Consider the following 23,494-nt stretch of genomic DNA (forward strand, 5'->3'; position numbering starts at 1 on the left):
GCTTTTTAGCATTTTGCAGGGGTGCAGGGTGGGGGGTGTTATCTTGATTGTTGGGGGGTGGGTGGTTGGGACGTTCGATGTTTGTGTGTTATGTTCTCAAGGCGACTCTATTTTGTTTCTGATGTTTTTTATGTCATGCTCATTGCAGAGGGGTTTCGGCGTTGCTGTGTGGGATGGGGGGTAGCGGGTTGAGGTTTGTTTCGTGGAATGTTAATGGTCTGGGAGATCGCATTAAGCGGAGTGTGGTGTTAAAATGTCTACGCCGTTTATCTCCAGATATTGTTTTTCTACAGGAGACTCATTTGGTGGGCAATACTTGTCGTGCGATGAATAGGTGGGGATATCGCCTTGTCGCACATTCGGGGTTTACCACAGGTTCCAGGGGGGTGGGTATCCTTGTTCGGGCTTCCCTCCCCCTGGCTATTGATGACGTGATCCTTGATGATCGGGGGCGTTATGCTGTCCTGGTGGGTCGTTATGAGGGTCGTACCCTCTCCTTGTTTACTGTTTATGTGCCCCCCGGCCTACAGACTTCTACCTTTTCCGATTTGGGCCGTGTGTTGTTGAACCTCCCTGATAGTACTCTCTTTATTGCAGGTGACTTTAATTCTGTGATCTCCGGTCAACACGATCGTTACCCCCCTAGGGATACTCCTTCGGCCCATCAGTGGCTGGGTGGGTTTTTGGACACGTTTGGCTTGGTGGATTGCTGGAGGCTTCTGCATCCTACCCAGCTTCAATACACTTTCCATTCGGGGGCCCATGGGAGTCTGTCTAGACTGGATTATTTCCTGATACCCGCGGCGCAAACGCCAGCGGTGCGTGAAATTAGACACCTCCCCCGGGGCATCTCCGATCATTCTCCGCTCTGGCTTTGTTTTGAGATTGGGGTGGAGGCGGCGGGCCGAGTGGCTCCTATTAACCCTTGGTACCTTACCTCCCCTGAGACCCGCAACCTTTTGACTAAGTCTTTGGATGCCTATTTTTTAGACAACGAGGGGTCCGTTTCCTCTGCGGTATCCCTGTGGGAGGCCTTTAAGACAGTGATTCGTGGACAGGCCCTTTCCCTTATTGCTGAATCCAAGAAGGCTAGGAATCGGGAGGTGGTGGACCTTGAGAGAGAGATTGCGCAGAGGGAGGCCGACTTAGAGTCGGATGTCACCTCGGATGGACTCCACGCCCTGGGTCTGAAACTATTTGCTTATAAGTCCTTGGTCACGGATGCGGCTAAACTGATGTTCCGCGAACAGCAGGGTCGTCTGTATGATGTGGGGGATAAAGCGGGTAAATTGTTGGCGTGGTTGGATAAGAAAGAAAGGGCGAATCGTGTGGTGCCTGTGATTCAGTCGTCGAATGGTGTTGCAGTGACGGACCCGGTTGGAATAGTTGAATGTTTTGCGGAGTATTTTCGTGTGGTTTATACCCCTGTGTCTGGACGGGATGTGGCTGACTCTCGCCTTTTGTTGCGCGATATAGCTTTGCCCAGTGTTTCTGATCTTGACCGTGTCTCGTTGGAGTCCCCTTTTACTACGGATGAGATAGCGACTGCCATTCGCTCGCTCCGTTCGGGCAAGGCCTTAGGCCCGAATGGGTTACCGATTGAGCTGTACAAGCTACGCCCTGACAGGGTAGCGCCCTATCTTCGTGCTATGTTTTTGGAGTCCCGGGAACGGGGTATTCTCCCGTATGACCAGCGTCTGGCTACGATAGTCGTAATTCCCAAAGACGGGAATCCGCGGGACCTTTGTTCGTCTTATAGGCCCATTTCCCTGTTAAATGTTGAGCCTAAGGTCCTGGCTAAGCTCCTGGCGACCCGCCTACTGACGGTCATTAGTGGCTTGGTTCATCCGGATCAGTCCGGATTTATCCCACATCGTAACACGGCTCTCAACCTACGTCGTCTCCACGGTGCTGTTGCGAGGGCGGGGCTTCTGACGGAGCCGGCCATTTTGGCCTCGTTAGACGCCTCGATGGCCTTTGACACTGTAGAGTGGCCCTATCTTTGGGCAGCTCTCGAAAAATTTGGTTTTGGACCTGAGTTTATTGGTTGGGTGAAGTTGTTGTACGTTGAGCCCTTAGCGCAAGTAGTGGTGAACGGTAAAGTTTCTGTCCCCTTCTGCCTTGGTAGGGGGACCCGTCAGGGTTGCCCCTTGTCTCCATTGCTTTTCGCGCTTGCCTTGGAACCGTTGGCTGCGTGGCTTCGATGGGAGCCTTCACTCAAAGGGATCCGTTGGTCACCGGACTTTGAGGACCGTGTCTCTCTTTACGCGGACGACATTCTTCTATATCTTACCTCTCCGCGTAAATCTTTAAATGTCTTATTTGATGTTCTTACTTCGTTCGGTGCTAACTCGGGCCTTGTTATTAATTGGGCTCAGTCCTGTGTGTATGTTCTTTCGGGTATTTTGCCCCCTTTGCCGGACAGATTTCCTATCCAGGTGGTCCAGTCTGGCTTCAAGTATTTGGGGATTTTTATTACCCTGGACCCCTCACTCCGGTTTGAGCGTAATCTCCTCCCCCCGCTTCTTAGACTGCGACTGGATGTGGCCCGTTGGCGTAAGCTGCCCCTATCTCCTTTGGGTAGGGCAGCTCTTTTTAAAATGATGTCCTTGCCGCGGTTCCTCTACGCACTTCAAAATTCTTATGACGACATTCCCGCTATCTATTTCCGAGAGATCGAGAGTCTGCAAAGACAACTGATTTGGGACGGGCGTCCACGTATAGCCCTTGCGAAACTTACCATCCCTTGGTACGACGGGGGCATGGCGCTCCCCGATATCAAGAGATATTACTGGGCTGCCCAGCTATCTGCCATTAACCACGCGATGTATACGCCGGGTCGCGATCCGGCCTTTGAGATGGATAGGTTCCAGCTGCCGGGAGAGGACTTTAATAGAGCGCTTTATTCTAGATCGGCCGGGCGCCATCTTACGGGCCCGTCCAGGACCGCAGTCAATGTGTGGCGCGCCGCGAATGTGAGTTTGGGATGGGAGAATCGACTGACGCTGGCGACTCCGCTTTATGCTTCTGAACGTTTGGGGTGTCTCTGGTCTACTAAGGGCTTTGAACGCTGGGATATGATTGGGATTTGTAAGGTGGGTGATGTTTGTGTGAATGGTAGCGTGAAGTCGTTCCAGGCCCTTAAGGCAGAATACGACTTGAGTGATAGAGAGTTTTTCCGGTATCTGCAGGTCCGGCATGCCCTGTCCTCAGTTCTGACTCCTGATGTGGCCCTACCCGAGTCCTCCCCCCTTGAAGATCGTATACTAGATGGACACCTGCCCGACAGCACTATCTCCCTTATTTACAAAAAATTGATTCATACTCGCGCTGATTTGTTGGTCCGGCTCAGAGAGATGTGGGTCGGTGACGGATTGGAATTAGATGACGAGGATTGGCAGTCGGCACTCTCCTCTCCGAAAGAAGTCGCCATTCCCGCCCGTCTTCGTTTGGTGCAACTTAAGATCCTCCACCGGGTGAATGTGACTGGTCCGCGTCTGGTTGTAATGGGTTTTTCCCCGGATGGCTTATGTAAGCGTGGGTGTGGGATGAGCGCTACCTTTATGCATATACTTTGGGAGTGCCCTGTGGTGGCAGCCTACTGGGTGGATGTACTTGCGATAATGTCTGTTGTGACTGGTGTTGCCCTGCGGCCTGAGGCCCGACGATGCCTGCTGAACGTGTGGGAACCCTCCGATTACTCTGTGGCCCAGACTAGATGGGCGACCTTGGGTTACATGGTCGCGAAGCGTGACATTGCGCAACTTTGGGGCGCATCCCGACCTCCAGACGTTTCGGTGTGGGAGGATAACATGGACTGGTCCATGTTCCGAGAGAAGACCGTCTATGTAGCTAGGGGAAGACCCAGGGCGTGGACGAAAATTTGGGGTCAATGGAATGCATATCGTGGAGAAATTTGTACCCCTCCCTTGGTTGACACCTCCGATATTACCCTGTCTCCCTAGGCTGACGTTCCCGAAATTTCTCATTCTGTTTTAGGATTTTCCTGTCCTCCCTGCTTCCCCCCTCCCCCGGCCTTGCCGAGTCTCATTGATTCACCTTTGTTTTCCTGATTAGTGGCCCTCCCCTCTGACATCCGGGCTGACTTGATTGCTGCATTCGCCTTGTTTGGTGTTCGTTCTTTTAATGTTTAATATAGAAAATTGTTATGTCCTGTCCTATGTCTGGAGCAATATTTACTCTATGATTTCGTCCTGGCCACGGAAATGATTGTTTACCTCATGTGTCGTGCTTTGCGACTTAGCGGCCAGCCTGTGTGGTTGTGGGCCCATCTTTGTACTTTTTATCTGATTGCTCAATAAAGGTTTTTAACCAAAAAAAAAAAAAAAAAAAAAGATAAATAAAATAATTTCCGAGGAGTCAAGGCTGAGCACACAACAACTTGCAGGCTCATACAGTCCTAAGAGGACAGTAAAACAAACAGCGCTTCCAAGAATACCAGCAGAAAATTATCAATACAAGGAACTCGTAAAAGAACCAGCTCTCCAAGCCACAATAGTCAACATAGAGGTCAGCCCGGCCCCACTACATGGGAAAAAAAGAGAGAGAGTATGAAAAACAAATAACAGGCCCTTGAGTGACAAAATAAGTAACCAAAATAGGGAACCTAAACCCTTACAGCTAGGAACAGACCAAATGGCACTCAAGATTACCACAAACGGAAGGGGCAGGAGCGTCATCCTAAAGAGTGCCACTCATGAATACGAGCAAATTACTCAATATACAGAACTGGGAAACGTGAAGTTATCTGAAAAGAGTAACATGGTAACCAAAGGTCAGGCAAAAGTTACAACTACAAACACACGGACCACAAGAACAAAAATCCCCAAATGGACCGGGAAGGAAACCAAATAAAAGAACTCGATGAGATCGAACCAGTACTAACCTTTATCCCGGAATACGCAACAAAAGGAAGACAGGATATCCTTAATAGAGGAAATATTATAAAATTAGTTAAGGAAATCCCAGAATTAAATGGAATAGCCACACAAGACATCGAAGCAGTGGAGTTCCAACAAAACAAAGCCAAGCCAGACATTGAAAACTCGGTTATTACTTGGATATCAAAGGAGCTGGTAGTTAAAATCTTTGCCCATAAAGCAACATTCGAGAGCTAGGGAATAACCCTGCAGCAACATAAGCGCCCCAGATATCCGTACCCCCTTTTTAATAGCTCAGTCCATTTAAAGGAGGAGGAATCACAAAGCCCCAAGGTAAAAACGTGCCTACACGCAGCACGGGCATCGTCCCACGGAAAAACACTAGGATCCAATATCAACTCCAAAAACCAGACATTCAAAAGCTGGCCCCATTGTAGCAACCAGGACTGGTCATGGATCCCATCGGCGTTAATCAAAAAGAGTTCCTAAAAAAGTCGCAAATGCCACAGTTAGAGAACAAATACAAGTCCCACACACGGAAGAAATAAACCCGGCAACGATTAGAGTATGCTCATGGAATGTGCACGGGTTTAGTAATGTGGAGCAGGATCACCAAACCCAAAAAACTTTTGGTGAACAAGATATAATACTCCTACAAGCGACCTGGAACTCGACCCACCCAGGAATTCCAGGATTCACTGATTATCACATACTAGCAGAGAGGTTGTCAAAACATGGGCACACACGAGGCGGGCTACCAACTTTTGTGTCATAAAAATTTAACTGGGAACAAGAGGAACTGGATGTCGGGTTAAACTGGGTTCAGGCCACAAAAATCACAATAAAGCCCCAGTACCAGCTTCTACTGTTAAACATCTACATACATCCAGACCGAAAAGCAAAAAATGAAAAAATGGGTTTGCTAATCAAACTCATTAAAACCCTTCAAAAAACCAACAAATCAAGCTCGATGATAATATCGGGAGACTTTAATTGTAACCTACTGAGTGCGATAAGGGTAAACTCAGCAGGGAGAAAAGAGTAGCACACGGGTCCAAACAAGTTCCACTGAGCAACATAAAATCAATGGGCCTAACAATTCTAAATAGCAAAAAAAATGGCCACTCTTTGCCGGTACCCACCTATATGAGTCGAAAGGTTAAATCTACTATAGACTTTACAATCGTAAGTGCCAGTATAATAAATTCTATAGTGGAATACTCAATAGTTCAGCGCTTGGAAAGTGATCATTTCCCAAAATCAAACGGATGATCATCGCAGTTCCAAGAGCTGAAAAATGATGCTCGCCACAGCAACAACCAGAGAAATTTAACCTCCTGAAAATAAAGTGGAGGGGAGGAGAAACAAAGAACATCCAATCTACAGCCAGAAATTTTGGGACTAAACTCGGGAGCTTAGAACATGGAGACCCCGTAAACAACTGGGAAAATTTATTGGAGGACTGAAGGAAAAGCACTCGGTTCTGCCAGGGGTGAGAAGAGATGGAAAAGTAAAGCCAGCACCATGGTTCAACTCCAAATTAAAACTTGAAAAGAGAAAACTAGCCAGGGCACTAAAGATCCAACAAAGATTGGTCGCACAGGGAAACAAACTAAACAACAACGTCATTGGAAGCATGAGAAAAAATACAGGAAAATGCTATGGATCGCGAAGGCACAATATAAAGAATTGATCTGGGAAAAACTACTGTTTACAAGCAAAAAATCTAACACCCGAGACTTTTGGGCCATCATTAATGATCTAAACTCAGGCGTAGTACTGCAACAGGACCCTGGAATCGGGAACAGGACCTGGGGAGATTATGTGATGAACCTTTATCTAAGAAAGGAACCATATAGAAACGAAAATAACCGAGGTCTATCAACTAATACCGAACATGATAACCAAAAAGACATAGGCGCTAGTAAAAGAATGCACGAAAACGCTAACCATGAAAAAGAAGTTTTCCACCAAGACACTCTGACTACCCGCACCCATTTAAAAATGCTAATTCAAAAACTCAAAGCAGAGGGGGCTCCTGGACCAAACGGTCTCCCAACAGCAGTGTTCAAAACCAACGAAGATTTTTGGGCCGAACACTTGACAGTGTTATTCAACCACGTTTTTATAAAGGGAATCGTACCTGCTTCATGGAAAGGAAACATCATTCACCCAATTCATAAGAAAGGGGATCGAAAACATCCTGGGAACTACAGGTTGATTTCCCTAATCGACCTCGAAGCCAAGCTCTATGCTTCGTGCCTCTTGGAAGAGCTGCAAGACTGGGCAAACTCCATCAACATAATCCCTAGTTTCCAAATTGGATTTAGACAAGGGATGGGGACGACCACAAACTTGACCACCTTGAGCCTGTTAAGGAGAATGCCAAAAAAAGAATCAACGACTATACGGGTGCTTTGTCGATATAAAAGCAGCTTTTGACCACGTAAGTAGGCCAAGACTCTGGGGAAAGTTACGAAAATGGGGGCTGCCGGACAAATTAATAAACGCAATAATCAGCCTGTTAATTGTGACACATGGGCAGAGGTAAAACAAGGGAACGGGACCAGCCTAACAAAAAAAATTGAGACCCAGGACGGCTTAAAACAAGGTTGTGTCCTAGCCCCCAGCCTTTTTAACTTATACTAAGCAGACGTCGGATGCAATCTAGAAAAAATCGAGAGTCACGCCCCGAAACTTGGCAACGTTTCAGTTCCAATTCTGCAGTATGCAGATGATATAGTACTACTAAGCAAAACACCAATAGGTCTGCAACGCTTAGTAAATATGTTATCGTCTTATCTAGCACAAGAAAATTTGGAGCTGAACAAAGAAACAAAAGTGCTACGGCTAGTGGAGGGGAAGAAATTGAACTTTAAATGGTCAATCAACAACTCAGTCCTAGAAGAAAAGGACTCATATAAGTATTTGGAGATGACCCTTGAGCAAGTGAATTAAAAAAAGAAGCACTTTCTGGTATTAAAAGGGAAGTCCCAATCATTAACCTACGCGTATAGGCAACTGCAACAAAAAATGTCCGGGCCGAATTATACTCACCTACTAAAAGAAATGGCTTCACAAATCATACCAACTTTGTCATATTGGTTAACCACGTGGCTAGGAGGGGAGGCAAACATTTTAAACAATCTACAAAACTAAATCTACAAAGTAGTGTTTAATCTGCCGCACTCAGCCGCGCCCGCCTAAGTCCGCCTCGAATTTGGCCTACAGAACCAAAAATTGCGGTCAATGTCTACGTTTGCAAAGCTGTGTCACAAAATTCGTTCTGCCCCAAGCGAGTCAATGGACAACATCTGCTGGAAGGAAATAAATTATCAGGAAAACCAGCCTAACACCACCTTATGGGGAAGCTACCTTAGCACCTGTTTGAACACATTGGATCTACAAGAAGTATGGAAAAAAAATAGACCAAGTGCACTTCAGTAAAGTAGCCAACGGGTCAGCAAAAAGGAATTCATTGTGAGAAGATAAAATGTCTTTAACGAAACGGCGCCATGCATGGACAGTAGTCAACTCTTACACCCATCAAAAACCACAGGGATATTTAGCCTCACATTATAGCCAACATTTAATAAAAGCTTTTGTAGCTTACCGAATGGGCATGCACTACTCAAATGACTTAAGGCCCTATTGGAAACATCAAGTAGAAAGTTCCAATTGTAGACTGTGTGGACACCAGAAGGAAGCCTTGACACATCTGCTATGTACATGTCCAGCTCTGCTAGCTCTAAGAAGAGTGTACCTACGGGCCATCTTTATTACGTTAAAGATCCGCACCTGCCAGCAAGCAGTGACAAGCTGGCTAGGAGGCACATCATCCATCTTGGCATGTCGGGGAGTTAAATTTATGACCAAGGTAACAAAACTGATACAAGAAATTGAACTGATAAAGGCACCCAAGGCCTAGCACAAATAGAGGTTCAAGGAATGAGGTTTGTGGTCGCAGAAAGGACAATACTTAAAATTTTTCTTATGAACTTAACAATGTATTATAATGGATGAAATATGATCAGTGTTGTCCCTACCTGGGATAGAATATTTATTCTTTTATCGTTTTAAAATTTGTAATCTTGAACTTGTCAGAATATTGTCACGATTTTTATTAATCAAACAATAAAATGAAATTGAATTGAATACACATAGCTTTTTGGACAGTTCTGGCATAGGCTTCAAATTTCAGAGGAGCGTTCAACTAAAGAGACCACTTCAAGAAACTGAAACTCTCATTATGTGCAATCATGTCATTCCTACCTTCACATACCACATTCATTTCACAATCCAAGACATGTGGATTATTATTTGAGTTGAACCTAATCTGTACCCCTCTTCTGGTGTTCTGATGAGGAGAGCTCACAACATCATCCTCGTCTCAGTACATACACTGTGCCCAATGTGCTCTTATTAAATTACATCTTTAAAAAGTTAGAAATGTATATGGAGAAATTACTATGTCCACTTAATAGTATGGTAGACGAATGCCACTCTATAGCTCCATTTAATTACCTATTAAAATATACCTCTGAAATCAGAGTCTATAAAGAACCCGAACACATCATGACATTGATATGAGTGTAGCTCATAGATTGCACTGGGCTGGAATGGAAATAATATATCTGCACTCCCCAAAATAAAATGTTTTCCCCTGTGATAGTTGGGCTGCAGTTAGTAGAGTAAATCTGGACTTTCCAAAATCAAACACTTACCCTAATGTGTCAGCTTTTGGAGTTACACTAGTAATGTGCAGAACCCAAATTCAACAGTTTAAATAATGAGTGTGGGTTTGGCTTAAGAATGTTTAATGTTAGTGTTATAATTCTTCTTGGTTGAGTATAATTACAGTTGTAATATATATTATATTTATCTATAAAATCTCTGTTAAATATAGATCACTTATGCTGTTTATTTAATTAGGATACAAATTATTAATTTGTTAAATTATGAAAAAGTACAAGGGCTTTGCTAATATATTAGTAAACACATAATATATAGCTGATAGGGGAGAAATCCCAGCGACTTGGAGAGGGGGGGAGATAATTGCTATTTACAAGAAAGGAAATGCTTCAGTTCTCTCAAATTCTAGGCCAATTAGCATGATAGATAATTCTCAAAAAATCTTTTCTAGGCAAGTCCTTGATAAACTACTAGCGTGGATGGAAGAGAATGTGATCTTGTCACCTTAACAAGCTAGTTTCCACATAAAACCAGCACATTCAACCAGGTTTTTAGGTTCTCATTACTTACCTGGAAATATGTATTGCTAAACAACCACAAACTGAATGTAGGTTTTGTCAATCTGTGAGCTGCTTTCGAACTTGTGCCCGAGAATTGCTCTGGAAAGTTCTACTAGGGATGGGAGCCCCTGTACATTTGGTAAACTGCTAGGACGGCTGAATGAGGGAAACTGGGCACAAGTTAGGTGGGGGAAACAGGGTGAACTAACTGCCAAGATTTCTATTCAGCATGGAGTGCGCCAATAATGCATACTCGCACCCACATTGTTTTCCTTGTATGTTAATGAAGTAGTTAATGAATTGAGAAACTGTGCAAATGATTTTCCATTCTGAATGGCAAGAAAACACCAATCCTGCTTTTTGCAGATGATTCTCTGCTTATTTCCAGTAACCCACTTGGGCCTTCAGAAACTATTAGATACATATCTGTCTTTTTGTGTATCTAGGGGCTTGGTATTACTTGCGCAGAAAACCAAATTTATGGTATTCGACAAGAGTAATGACAGAACGAGAGCCGCGAGAATAGCCAAGAAACCAGTAGAGAGAGTGAGCACCTTTGGGTTAGGCTGACCGACACGCTTGGCTGGGAACCACAACATGACAAACGTTATTTCACCCAATGTCACAAATCCAAACCCATAATCCGATTCTATAGAAAGACCCAGATTTGGTCAATAACCCCCACTCTTGAGGTCTATCGGGCAAAAGCAGGAAATGCTGCACTTTATGGAGCAGAGATATGGGGCCACATTAGCACACACAAGTTGGCTTTGTGTGAGAATATATATGTTAGACCCCTTGCCTCTGTCCCAGTTAGCACCCTACTGACCCCATTGTTTTTCAATGTTGGGATGAAGGGAATTGGGGATGTGGCCTCATTAAAACCCTTGACCCTTGACAACCCAGAGATTGTGGACCGCATTGGAGTTAAGCAATTATTGTGAATCCCTTAGGGAAGCCCTCAGCATGAGTGGTGCTAACCGGATACCACTAACGGGCACATGCATCATTGTCAATTGCATTCGCAAACGGTGCGAATCACAATTTTCGGCCGTTTGCGAATGCAATTGACAAAATTGGGATGCATCATGTTTTTTGCAATTTTAGAAATCGCAATCATGTTGCGATTTCTAAAATTGCGATTGCAATTAAGAAATCGCAATTTGAGATTTCTTAAATGCAATGCATGAACATTTTAAATTTGCGAATTCGCAAATAGGGAGAGGTAAATTACCATAAATTTGCGAAAACTTTCAAAAATGCACAAAAGTGCATTTTTGAAAGTTTCATTTTACACACACACATGCCCTTGGGGTGTGTGTGTGTGAAAAATGCACTTAAAGTTATATTTCAGGGTTGCAGGGGGCGGTCGTTTGGACCCCCTCCTGCACCCTTGAAATTGCATTTTCAATTTGCGATTTGCAAATTGCGAATCGCAAATTGAAAATGACTTGCCATTCCTTCCTATGGGCCACTAGGCCCATAGGAATCATTGGGAAGGGATTCCTTAATTGCGATTCGCAAATTGTGAATCGCAATTAAGGAAATTTAAGAAATCGCTAAAAAATGCGATTTCTTAATGCATAGCCGTTTGCGATTTCTTAATTGCGATTCCTTAATTTTCGCAATTAAGAAATCGCAAACGGCAACAATGATGTATGTGGCCGTAAGTTCCTAAGCTTTAAGCCATACCCTAAGTTTGAGCCTTTTTTAAAATTTGATCTCACCACCACTAGCAAAAAGGCTTTATGTGAGATTTTGCCTGAGTTGTATACCGTTAAGGATTGTTAACACCTGGGCCCTTATTTAGACTCCGTTACTTGCCCAGAATGGGGTCATGCCTCAGAGACTGACAAATTCATCTTGCTCTCTTGCACTAAATATCGCCTTCCTCAAAGAAAGTGGATTCCACCAATTTGCCAGAATCTGGCAACCAGACATTATTGGGTCACTTTGAGGATTTCTAAAGACTGATACATCAAATCCTATTGTCTTTGCTGTAAGCTGGGTTTTACTGAATGCCTGGTTTAGGTGGAAGAAGTTTATGACCTTGACTGTGTATGTGGGTTTAATCATTCGTATTATTGGAGCTGTAATTATGCCCAGGGCAACCTGGAGGTTTCCTACAAGTGATATTCTATTAATTAATTACATCAGGCACAAAGCACTTTAAATACACAAGAGGATGTTATTGTATGTCGTTTTTAAACTGGTTTATGGAGGTTTTTATTCATGCTGCTTTTCTTGGAAATTGGGCGAGATTATTTTAGCAATGATTGTCATTTATTGATTATGTATACTTTGATGGTTTGGATTAAACCAAATAAAGTTTTGATGATGAATTAGGATATTGTTATTAATTTGTTATGTGATGAAAACATACAAGTATTTTATAAATAGTTTAATTTTTAAATATTAACACAGTAATAGATCTAAAAAACATAAATAAGAGACAAATATATTATTTAAAATATTGTAATATATGAAACAATATATATTTTAAGAAAGACACATTTTCAGTCATTATAATCCGTTTTAATAACTGTATTATGTATTCAACATATTTCTATATTTACACATAATAGAAACATTAGAAACATTAGAAACATTAAATATTATTTTAATGCTTTATTCAAATTAGTAAAATAATGTATAACATAATTTTCTTAAATGTTTTTTAATAGTATATATATTTAACAAATGTTGACTAAATATTTTGGAGATAGTAGTTTGCATAATATATGGGTTTAATAACAAAAATACACTTGTCTAATAATAAATGCTGATAAATAAATCACCTAGTTATACCAATTAGTATTTGTAAATACATTACTGTTCATTTTTGTTATGGTTTTTAAACATTATTAAAAAAATATTTATAAATTATAAAATATGTTTCTTTTAATAAAAAATTGTCTGTTGATTTTGGGTGGTTTTGAACTATATTAAAGAAACTAGGGAATTTCTGAACAACAATGTGAGTTCTGAAAGTTTGACAAAAGCGTCTCTATTTGTGCAATATCTACAAATTACTTCCCACATGGTTGTTCAATCCAAGATGGCGACCATTATTTTTTTTCATATAATTCATCAAGGCTATGCTTCTTTCCTCTTCATGTGAATAATTTCCTGTGTCTATGGGTACTTGAAGAGCAGTGCAGGAGTTGGTTCAGCAGTGCATCATAATTGGAGTTTCTTTGTCGATTTTGCTCTGGAATGTTGCCTAAAAGCAAAGCGATATGCATCAAGAGGACCTTTCATGGGTGGTCCATGGGTGTTCCCATGCAGCCATCTATGTTTTTTAATGCAAGCCATAACATTTTTGTGGCACAAAATCACTCCACCTTGAGGTAAGTGCAAAGAAGGAGAAAGGTTTTATTTTATAGACCATTTTCTATGTTTGCTTGTGTGCTGCACTGTTTAAAAGTAAGTTTAAGCAGACCCTTCCAGTCCAAAACCTATTCTATACTCCTAGAGGCACCTTTTCACTAAGGATAGTGTATTGCTATGGATAGCTATTTCTGCCGCCTTTACCACCCCATCGTTAGCATGCTATTTTCCATTGATTGTACTGTACACCTACCACCCTTGAAAGGCGACTGTATGATCATTTTAACTCTAAATGCCTTTGCTAAGATGACCCATTGTTCCCCATTTACGACGATTTCTTCAGCTTCAGAAGAGGTAAAGATAATTGTCTCAGATATTTTCCACATATGTGGTTTAACCAAATATTATGATTTTAGACTGAAGTTGCAAGTATATTTCCCAATTGTGGAAAGCACTGGACTCAACTCTTCACAAATGGCAAAGATATTTATTTCAGATATTTTGCAGCAACATGAAATACAGAAGAGTTTGCTTTTAGACAGAAACACCCCATATATTTTCAAGTTCTGGCAAGTATTAGGCTTAACTCACACAGTTACATTTTTATTCTTCTTCATTCAAATGCATTACCAGAGAGAACAGACCAAACCTTAGAACAGTACTTCCCTAGTTATAGCAATGCTTCAAAGGGTAATTGGAGCGACACTCGACCCTTAGCAGAATTTTTTTTATAATAATGCCACCCCAGTTACCAAATGTTCTCCTTTTTTGGCTCAGGGTTTTCATTCACAGTGTCTTCCTGCCAGTCCTCAGATTACTCCTGTGGCTCATGCTGCTCCTGAATTCATTAATCATTTACTGCAAACAGATTAATTCAATAGCCTTTAGTCTAAAAAGTACCATCTTCCTGGAAAGCTAATTCGAACTTTCATGTATCTCAACTAAAACCATTTCTTTTTGGTCCTTTTCATTGTATTCCTCCACCTCCACCTCAAATCCTTTTAAAAGAAACCTCAGAATTTGAAGAAAGTGATATTTATGATTACAGCTTGTATAGAGAGCAACTTCAATATTTAGTTATTTGGAGAGGCTGACCTCGCATCAAAAGACCCTCAGTTCCAACTTCCATAATATGCCCCAGTTATAATTCAACATTTCTATCTATGCTAGCCCATCTGGCCAAACCTAAATCTGTAAGGGAGGTTTGTACTGTCACTCAGACATTGATGCAGTGCCGGCCAAAGCTGCACAGGATAACTTTTAGTTGTTCAGTATCATTAGGAATAAAGATCACATGTACTGAGAACTGGTCACAAAATAGTGGTCTCAGTTGGTGGCCAGTGTGTTAATTCGAGAAGCAACCTATGTGTTAATACATTGGATAAAAAATTATTGATTCCTATGGGCCAGAATTTGACGTACCACATGAATGTTAATGAGAAAGTTAATAAATTGGCGTCCCACTAGGAAGGGCAGCCATCCCAGGGATGGTGGCCTGCAGGGATCAGCACATCACCATGCCTGTGATTCTTTAAAAAAATGTTTTTATTTTAAATGCAAACCATTTTTCTTAAAGGAAAATGGGATGCATTTACAAAGAAAAAAAAGCAAAAGTGTACCACTATCAAATGGTGCAGTCAACAGTCACAATGGTAAAGGGTCCCTTGGTGAACCCTTCCCGTTTGCGAATGCTTTACCACCTGCGTTGGGGAGATGATAATAGATTAATGTTTTGTGGCTAGAATTTGACCACAAAACTGTAATATATACCACAAGGATTTGGAATTTGTAAGGGACCCCCTCAAGATACCACATACTGAATCTGTATTGGGTCGCAATTCCAAAATGCAATTCGGTAACTTGATATAGAATTGAAATTTGAGGTTCGCAATAAAAAAATAAATTTTTGTGACCACAAACAGCCCAATTCTGTGAATTGGGACATTTGTGATCTCAAAAATGTCTTTATTCATCTGGGCCAAACTCTTTCAAATATTTAATGTTAATACTGAAGAGCTAGTGCTAGCTTCTTTTAAGTCTTGTAGTATATTACAAGGGTGTACTTCAGCTATGTTAGAAGGATGACTATGTTCTTTTGCATTCTTAACAGTCACTAGTGGCAGTTGCTCAATCAATTCAGCAGGCTGAGAAGCATTTCTTTCACTTCCAGTTGTTTTTCCCTTGGGAGTGCTCTATTTAGTGTAGGCATAACCCACATGGCTTAGTACGGGTGTCCTTTTCTGCGAAGTTATTACGTTGCTGCCCTGGAGATTTATGTATGGACAATGAAATAAGTAGGAGAAATGTACATGAAATATATTTAATTGTAAAAATATATAAGATTAAATAATCATGATAAATACTTTTTTGGCATCTTATATTTCATACTTAATATTAGTTCATGGAGAAATTCACAGCTCATTTTTCTGTAAGTTGTTTTTTCATGTTTCACAAAATCAGTTTTCCATTTGGAATATACAAAAAAAATAAGTATTTATTAATTTTGATAGGAATAATTTTTATTTTGGAAATAAATGATGTCTTAGGTAGAGATCGTTTAGTTACAGAGAGTCATTCAATTTTATTCACTCAGCTTGTTTCCCCATGTACGTTGATGGTGTAAGTGCTGGAGGGCTTTCACTTTGTCAAAGTGACGGTCTCTTTTGAGATGTGCTAGCTATGCAGCTATTTGTGTGTTTCTCTTGTACTTTATTTATACCCTTTTTAAAACAGTTCCTTTTTTGTAATTAGGTGTTATTTTTTTGGGTATTCACATTTATGGTAGTTAAAATGTTCTTGTTGATATTTTATGCTCTTATAATTTTGTCATCAATATTGTTGGTTTACTAATGTTTTGAATGATAATATTTTTGTAGTCAATCTTTTTGTTATGTACATACAATACTTTTGTACTCTATATTGTGTCATGCATCTTTTCGAATTACCCAGAGTCTGTTGATTGCCCAAACTAACCAACCCAAATAGCATGTATTCACATAATGCAAACTAGACAAAGATGCAGTTGAAGATGATGTTTTTCAATAACCTCAATATTTTCTACAATACCCACCATATCCCAATTACCACCCACACCACACTGTTGATTTGTGATATGCAAATATGTATTATATTAAATACTTAACTACATTTAATATCATATCTACAGGCTCTCTAAACCCACCATCCACAAGTCCATCATGTATATCTCTTTATAGGGCCAGTCAACCTTATATAGAGTATGTCTTGCCCACCACCGCTCACACCCAATATGGTAACCATCCCTCTGTCTTAGTATTTAGTATGTAACCCCCTTACAGTAATTGTCCCAAGTGCAAGCACGACTGTGTGCCTCTGAGTGGATGTCTTGTATAATGTAGAAGTAAAAACTGCATCATTTGGGAAGTGAACTGTGTCTTTGTTCCTAAGTAGTTCATATATTTTGCTATTTGATGGTGCCACAAATTGTGCTAAAGTTCATATGTGTCCATTGATCTAGTACAAGTGGGGCAGTGCACGTTTACCACCACTCTTCCATTGCTAAGCTTAAACTGTACTTTGGATTAGCCCTTCTAGACATTTAGGGTGAAATATATACTCCATACCCACACAATCTCCAGTAATTCCATTGAGCACCAAAATCAGGGGTCTTGTGTTAAAGAAAACACCATGCTTCTCATAATGATCTAATATCATGTGTGCACTATACACAGGACACCCAGCAAACATTAGATTGGAAGAGGTTTGATAACTTCTGACCTATGTGTGGTTTATTCAGAGAGGAAGAAAAGAACTCTTGGCTAAACGGTGGAATGAGCAACGTCCCTCTTCTTTCTTGATTTACGGAGATGACATGAATGTGTCCTTACATGTATGCTTACTTGCTTTCCTGTGTAAAATTATATTCCAAATGTACATTTATAGTTTGTGATCTTACGTCTGACATCCGATCGGTGCAGGCTCCTCTCTGAAACTGATGTCAGGATATGCCTCATAATGGAGTGAAAATAGGCCACCAATCAGGATATCCCCGTCTCTTGAGTACCCATTTGCCTCTGGTCTAGGAAGGTGGCATCCATCTGATGTCTTCTGCTCAAAAGAAGCTGGCACCAGGCAGCTGATCAACAGGCAGGACACTAATCTCTGGCAGAGCTGAGGGTGGTTCAACATTCTTAAAATCATGCTTGTGGCAGGTTGATATACTTCACAAATTTTACTGTTGCTCTGTAGTACTGATACTTCACTAAATCTCTGCTCTTCTAAACTCATCATTGTCGGTTGCTGTTGACACTTTTCTGTAATTAGCAAATTGACGTGGTTAGCAGTTAATTCTAACATTCTCTACATCTAGCAATTGCTGTTCATGATATCTCAGAATATCATTAGAGAATCCTCATCATGATGCAAAATAGAACGCTAACAATTGGTGGAAAGGCCATTCAGTGGCATAGATATTGTCCATCAAAGATACATTGAAAATCCCTCAGTGGTGCAATGGCAGCATAATATTGTCTTTCAGAAATCTCCCTGTTTGAGGTCTAGCAGCCTGAGGGCCTGATGTGTACTGTATTTGAGGCCTTCATGAATAATAAACTTGATCTGAGTTAAAAAGCCTGTACTAGATGCACTAGGCACAGAAAAAACCTCTAGGCCGGTAAACATGGTGCTACTTTCAGGGCTTTCAGACCACCCAATCCTAAAAGGAGGTACGAACTATAATAATAATAATAATAATAATAATAATAATAATAAACAATCTTTATTCAGCAGTAACACCGCCCTAATAGGAACCATACATTAAAACAATATTAAATTCATTTAAAACATATTTCATCAAACAGTTATCATACCAATATCATTATCATTCTACTAGGAAACTGGACAAACCTTAGAGATACCTAAAAACAGCACTATTCATTACAAAAGTTCCACATGACATAAATACAATCCTAAAATCTTTCCTGTACATTTTAATTCTACTATCCTCCAGCCTGGTTCCGCGCTATCCCTCCCGAGCTCAATCGTGTCTGGATTTTCTAGATCTTATCAGTGCTCTTAGTAAATGAATACCCACACTCAGTGTACGAACATCTTGCATGAGATGCAAATGTAAAAGAGCAACGCGAGCTTGCCTGAACCCCATATCTTTCAAATAAGGTTTAAGAAACTGACGTCTGGGCTGCGTAACATATTTGCATAAAAAGATAAAATGTGAAATATCCTGTGGAGACCTATTTTCGCAGTCACATGGCCCTCTACTGCAAAACCAAGAGGAGAGGCAACTACATGGTGGGGCATATTCAGTCTAAAATGGGTGATTAAAAAACACTCATGGGGACTAGTTAATATGGATAGATAAGGCTCCATACACGGCACTGATTTAACTAAAGCGTGGGCTCTTACCATAGGCTTCATAAGCTCCTTTCCTTCACGCTCAGAGCTAATTGTTTTCAAAAATAGGTCTTTAAAGATCGTTTTATCCTCCCTCTTTACTGTCATATAATTCATAAATAGATCTGGTCTTCCCAGGGCACTGAATGATTCTTTAATGTATCTTAACCAGGGAATTTGTAATGCGTGATCCAAGGGAGGCAATCCACGATTACTGCTTGGTTAAAAGAAGCCCCTTCATAGGACCAAACATTCACCCAGCAGAGCAAAGGCCTGACTGCAATTAGGCCTGTAATATATTTGACCCCTAATTCCTCATGTGTAGTATATGCAGGTGTTTCCTGTGACACTTTTAAAATCCCTTTTAAAATGTATTGTGGGTGATTTGTAATATATCAGCTACAATATACCCCCAAATCTCACTCCCATTCGAACTAGCAGAAGACAATGTTTACTTTCACGTCCATACATGCATGTCTTGGTGCCCTGCTGCCTTGGGTCCTGGCCAGCAGATGAAGGTATTGGAACATTACATACATTACTGTTCAAGTCTGCCTGTAAAGCATATGCTTTTTCCTATTATGGCTGTAATATTGTGCTGTAAAATTAATAGTTTGGCCCCTTTAAAAAAATAAAATTCTTGGGATTTGACCCCATACCTCTAGCTCTCCTGAACAGGGCCAGTCACTCACTCACTTAGTACAATATTGTGCAGGTAATGATCATTCCCAGGCTGCTGCTGGCTACATTTATGCATGTTTGGTACAGAGACCCACTAACGAGCCATCTTCATACCAGGCAGTATAATATGTCACATCCTGTTGTCCCTGCACTTTATAAAAACAATCTTCAATTGCCTGGCATTTAAAGTTGTTTGAGGTACCCACTGTGTTTTGCTTTTACTTCAAATAAAAAATCCATGGTAGGAAATGCTAAATCAGTCATTGAACGCATTGCATGAAACCATTAATCTGGCTGCCCAGCTCTATACACTGTACATGTAGTGACTCAGGGCATTTTACAAGACAGTAGATTTCCTCCAATTTCATGAGGATTTAATTATGGTTCATTTTTATTTTTTGAAAAATGATGTAAGAATAAAGACAATAGGAATTAGTAGATGGTCTTCTTCGCTGACGGGTACTGTAACTGAGATGAACTTCACACAGAGCCTGTTGTGATAAAGATTAATTGTCCCCAATGTTATACTTATAAATGTGGCATATTAGCCTAGAGAAAGCTCCTTGGGATAAGTGCCTGAAAAAACATGAGTTGGCTATTTGTCTTAAAGTATGATACGCCAAAATGATCCCAAAAAAATAACTGAGGAATGTTTTTCTACAGCTCATAAAACATCGGATCAAAAACCACTCAAGAAGTGTGCTTTATTCCCATTCCATTGAAGTCTGAGCATTAACTTAGGTGGGAGGTTAAAGCCAGAGGAAACAATAATAGCACCTGTCCAACAAAAACATAACCAGGTCCAATACTAAGTGGACCCAATTCAAAAAGATTCTGGTAGCACAGTGAAGCTCAGTCCTCTTTTTTAGGATGCGTGGAAAAGATGGGCTTGGAGTTCTAAGTATGCAGAAACTTCCATGGATGATCACAAAGAATGGGTCAGCACAGTGATCAGGACAGAGATATGTAAAATCTGGGCAGACACAACAAATACTGGCAAACAATGCTAGCAGTAGTTTCAGTGCATTACTCACCGTTCTTCAGTCTGTCCAGGAGGGGTTGCAGAAGACTTTCTGCAGGTCATTTCCTAGGCACCCTGCCATAGTCCCAAGGTCCACTGCAGATGTCCTATGATATGGTGGCTGCAAACTTCAGTAGCTGGCTTCTCCTGGAATGTCTTCTGTCTGAAGTGCTACTGGTTTTATTTACATATTTTGAAACTATCTGTATAGCCTCTCTCTACACCTAACTTGTTCACCTTCTATTCAGCCTGACCTCAGTCTAGGTCAACTCAATTGGAGAAGCCCAAGCTTAGCCCTTCTGCCTTCTGAGCTGCAATAAGCGATATCCCTTCTAATTTGCTTTTTTATATGAATCAGTAACTCACAAAAGACAGGGAGTAATAAGCAGCTGTGTTAATTGCTTAAAAAAACAGCATGGAAGAGTTCAAACCAATTTTTTTCAAATTGCTTCCTTAAGGACCACATCATAAACACTAAGCACACTAATGGCACAGACAGAGATTAGGGAGGTGCGGCCATATCTACTAACAAACTTATGTAATTGCTTGCCAGAGGCAGAAGCAGTCCCAGAGACTGGGAGGGAATGTATTGTTTGAACATGAAAGAGGCTACAATCTTTAGCACTGAAAATTAGATGAAAGTACTAATTGGCAGTCCCATTACAACAAATCTGATTTTTTTCTTGCCTCACTTTTATACTTTTTGAAGTCTTTTTAAACATAAATAGAAAGCCCAACAATTTCTCAGGCATGAGGTTGACTTGTGCTTGGTGATTACTATGTACAAAGCATTTTACAGACCAGAAAATTGGTCAATTTTAGCCAGTTTACACATATTTCACATGGTCAGCGACTAGCTGCCGCCTCCCCCCCAATCCGGCACCCAACACCCAGGAACGTGGACACGAGACGTGTTTTACTTTTTGGAAGGCGGGCGCTAGTCGCCCGGCCGTATTTATTAAAGTATGAAATTAAAAAAGGTTTTAATTGCATAATCAACAATGAATACAAAAATCAGCAGGACATTCAGTTATACAATCGTTATCAACAAGTTTGAGAGCCTGACCTTAACAAAACTCTAATACAAGTTGTTCCTAGCTTAAACTAAACATCCTACCTTGATTTTTGTACATTTCTGGCCATATGGCAGGGTCACTACCGGTGTCAGGTCCTACAAGCTGCGCCTCCCCCCTAGAAGTGCGCATGCGCAGTGTTACCCCGGGAATTGCCCGGTCTACGCCCCAAACTCCATTTACCCACTAAAGGAGGGCCCTTACTCTGCGCCGGTGGCGTCATGAGTCCACGCGCGCGGGGTGGCTACCAGCCTAAGGAAAGCGTGAACTACTCCTACCCGCGCTCCTTTGCATATTACCTTGCCCCTGGAGTACTGGGAGTGGCCCGCAGGCCCCTCCCCCCGGGCGGGAACCTCCATAGGATGATGCCCGCCCCCTCAGACCTCAAATATGTGCTCACCGATAATGACCTTACCGCATGCCCCATACCTAATAAATACGACGACCTATTGAAAAAATTCTAAAGGACAACTACACTGGCTAATAAATAACAGTATCCACGCATAGCTAAAGGGGAAAAAAGGCCTAACGACACATGGCATAAAATTACAATTCGGTTCACGTATGTTACTCAAAATCACAATATCAACGTATATCTACAAAGGGAAAAAAGGCCTAAAGACACATATCTTCAAATATAGTTCACTTCACACATCACTTTTCTACAAAGGGAAAAAAGTCCTGACAACAGATCACAAAATACAACAACAGCCTACTCTCTCCCGCGGTCCATACATATGAAACTTACCATTAAACCGGACATAACGCTGCTTAAACTTTGTACCAAGGGATGGTGGGTGGGAAACAAAGAAGCCCCGAACGCGGGGCACAACGTTCAGCGAGGGAGCGTCCAGGGACAAGGGGGTCTCCTGGGCGCTCCCTACCTCTTATTCCCGAGGGGCCGGGTGGCCCCTCCTAACGCTCGCCCCCCCCGACCCGGAACCAGTCCATTGAATCCGGGTCAGGAGGGGCGCCGGCCAATCGGCGGTGGGCCGCGCCCCCAGGGCACGCCCCCACCGTCGAAGGACCCGAGGGGAGAGGAGGTGAGGCGGTCGCCGCGCCGCCATGCGTGCGGGGGGGCCGAGGGCCCCCCCTTTTCACATGGTCAGCGACTAGCTGCCGCCTCCCCCCCAATCCGGCACCCAACACCCAGGAACGTGGACACGAGACGTGTTTTACTTTTTGGAAGGCGGGCGCTAGTCGCCCGGCCGTATTTATTAAAGTATGAAATTAAAAAAGGTTTTAATTGCATAATCAACAATGAATACAAAAATCAGCAGGACATTCAGTTATACAATCGTTATCAACAAGTTTGAGAGCCTGACCTTAACAAAACTCTAATACAAGTTGTTCCTAGCTTAAACTAAACATCCTACCTTGATTTTTGTACATTTCTGGCCATATGGCAGGGTCACTACCGGTGTCAGGTCCTACAAGCTGCGCCTCCCCCCTAGAAGTGCGCATGCGCAGTGTTACCCCGGGAATTGCCCGGTCTACGCCCCAAACTCCATTTACCCACTAAAGGAGGGCCCTTACTCTGCGCCGGTGGCGTCATGAGTCCACGCGCGCGGGGTGGCTACCAGCCTAAGGAAAGCGTGAACTACTCCTACCCGCGCTCCTTTGCATATTACCTTGCCCCTGGAGTACTGGGAGTGGCCCGCAGGCCCCTCCCCCCGGGCGGGAACCTCCATAGGATGATGCCCGCCCCCTCAGACCTCAAATATGTGCTCACCGATAATGACCTTACCGCCACAGGCCAGTATTGTTAACCGACGATCTGGCCTCCCCCTCTAGCCCCTGCCTAAGGACACATTCCTCCTACCCCAGCCCTCTAGCCAAGCCCAGATA

The sequence above is a fragment of the Lissotriton helveticus genome, chromosome 12 (assembly GCF_964261635.1).
Source record: "Lissotriton helveticus chromosome 12, aLisHel1.1, whole genome shotgun sequence".
Lineage (NCBI taxonomy): Eukaryota > Metazoa > Chordata > Amphibia > Caudata > Salamandridae > Lissotriton > Lissotriton helveticus.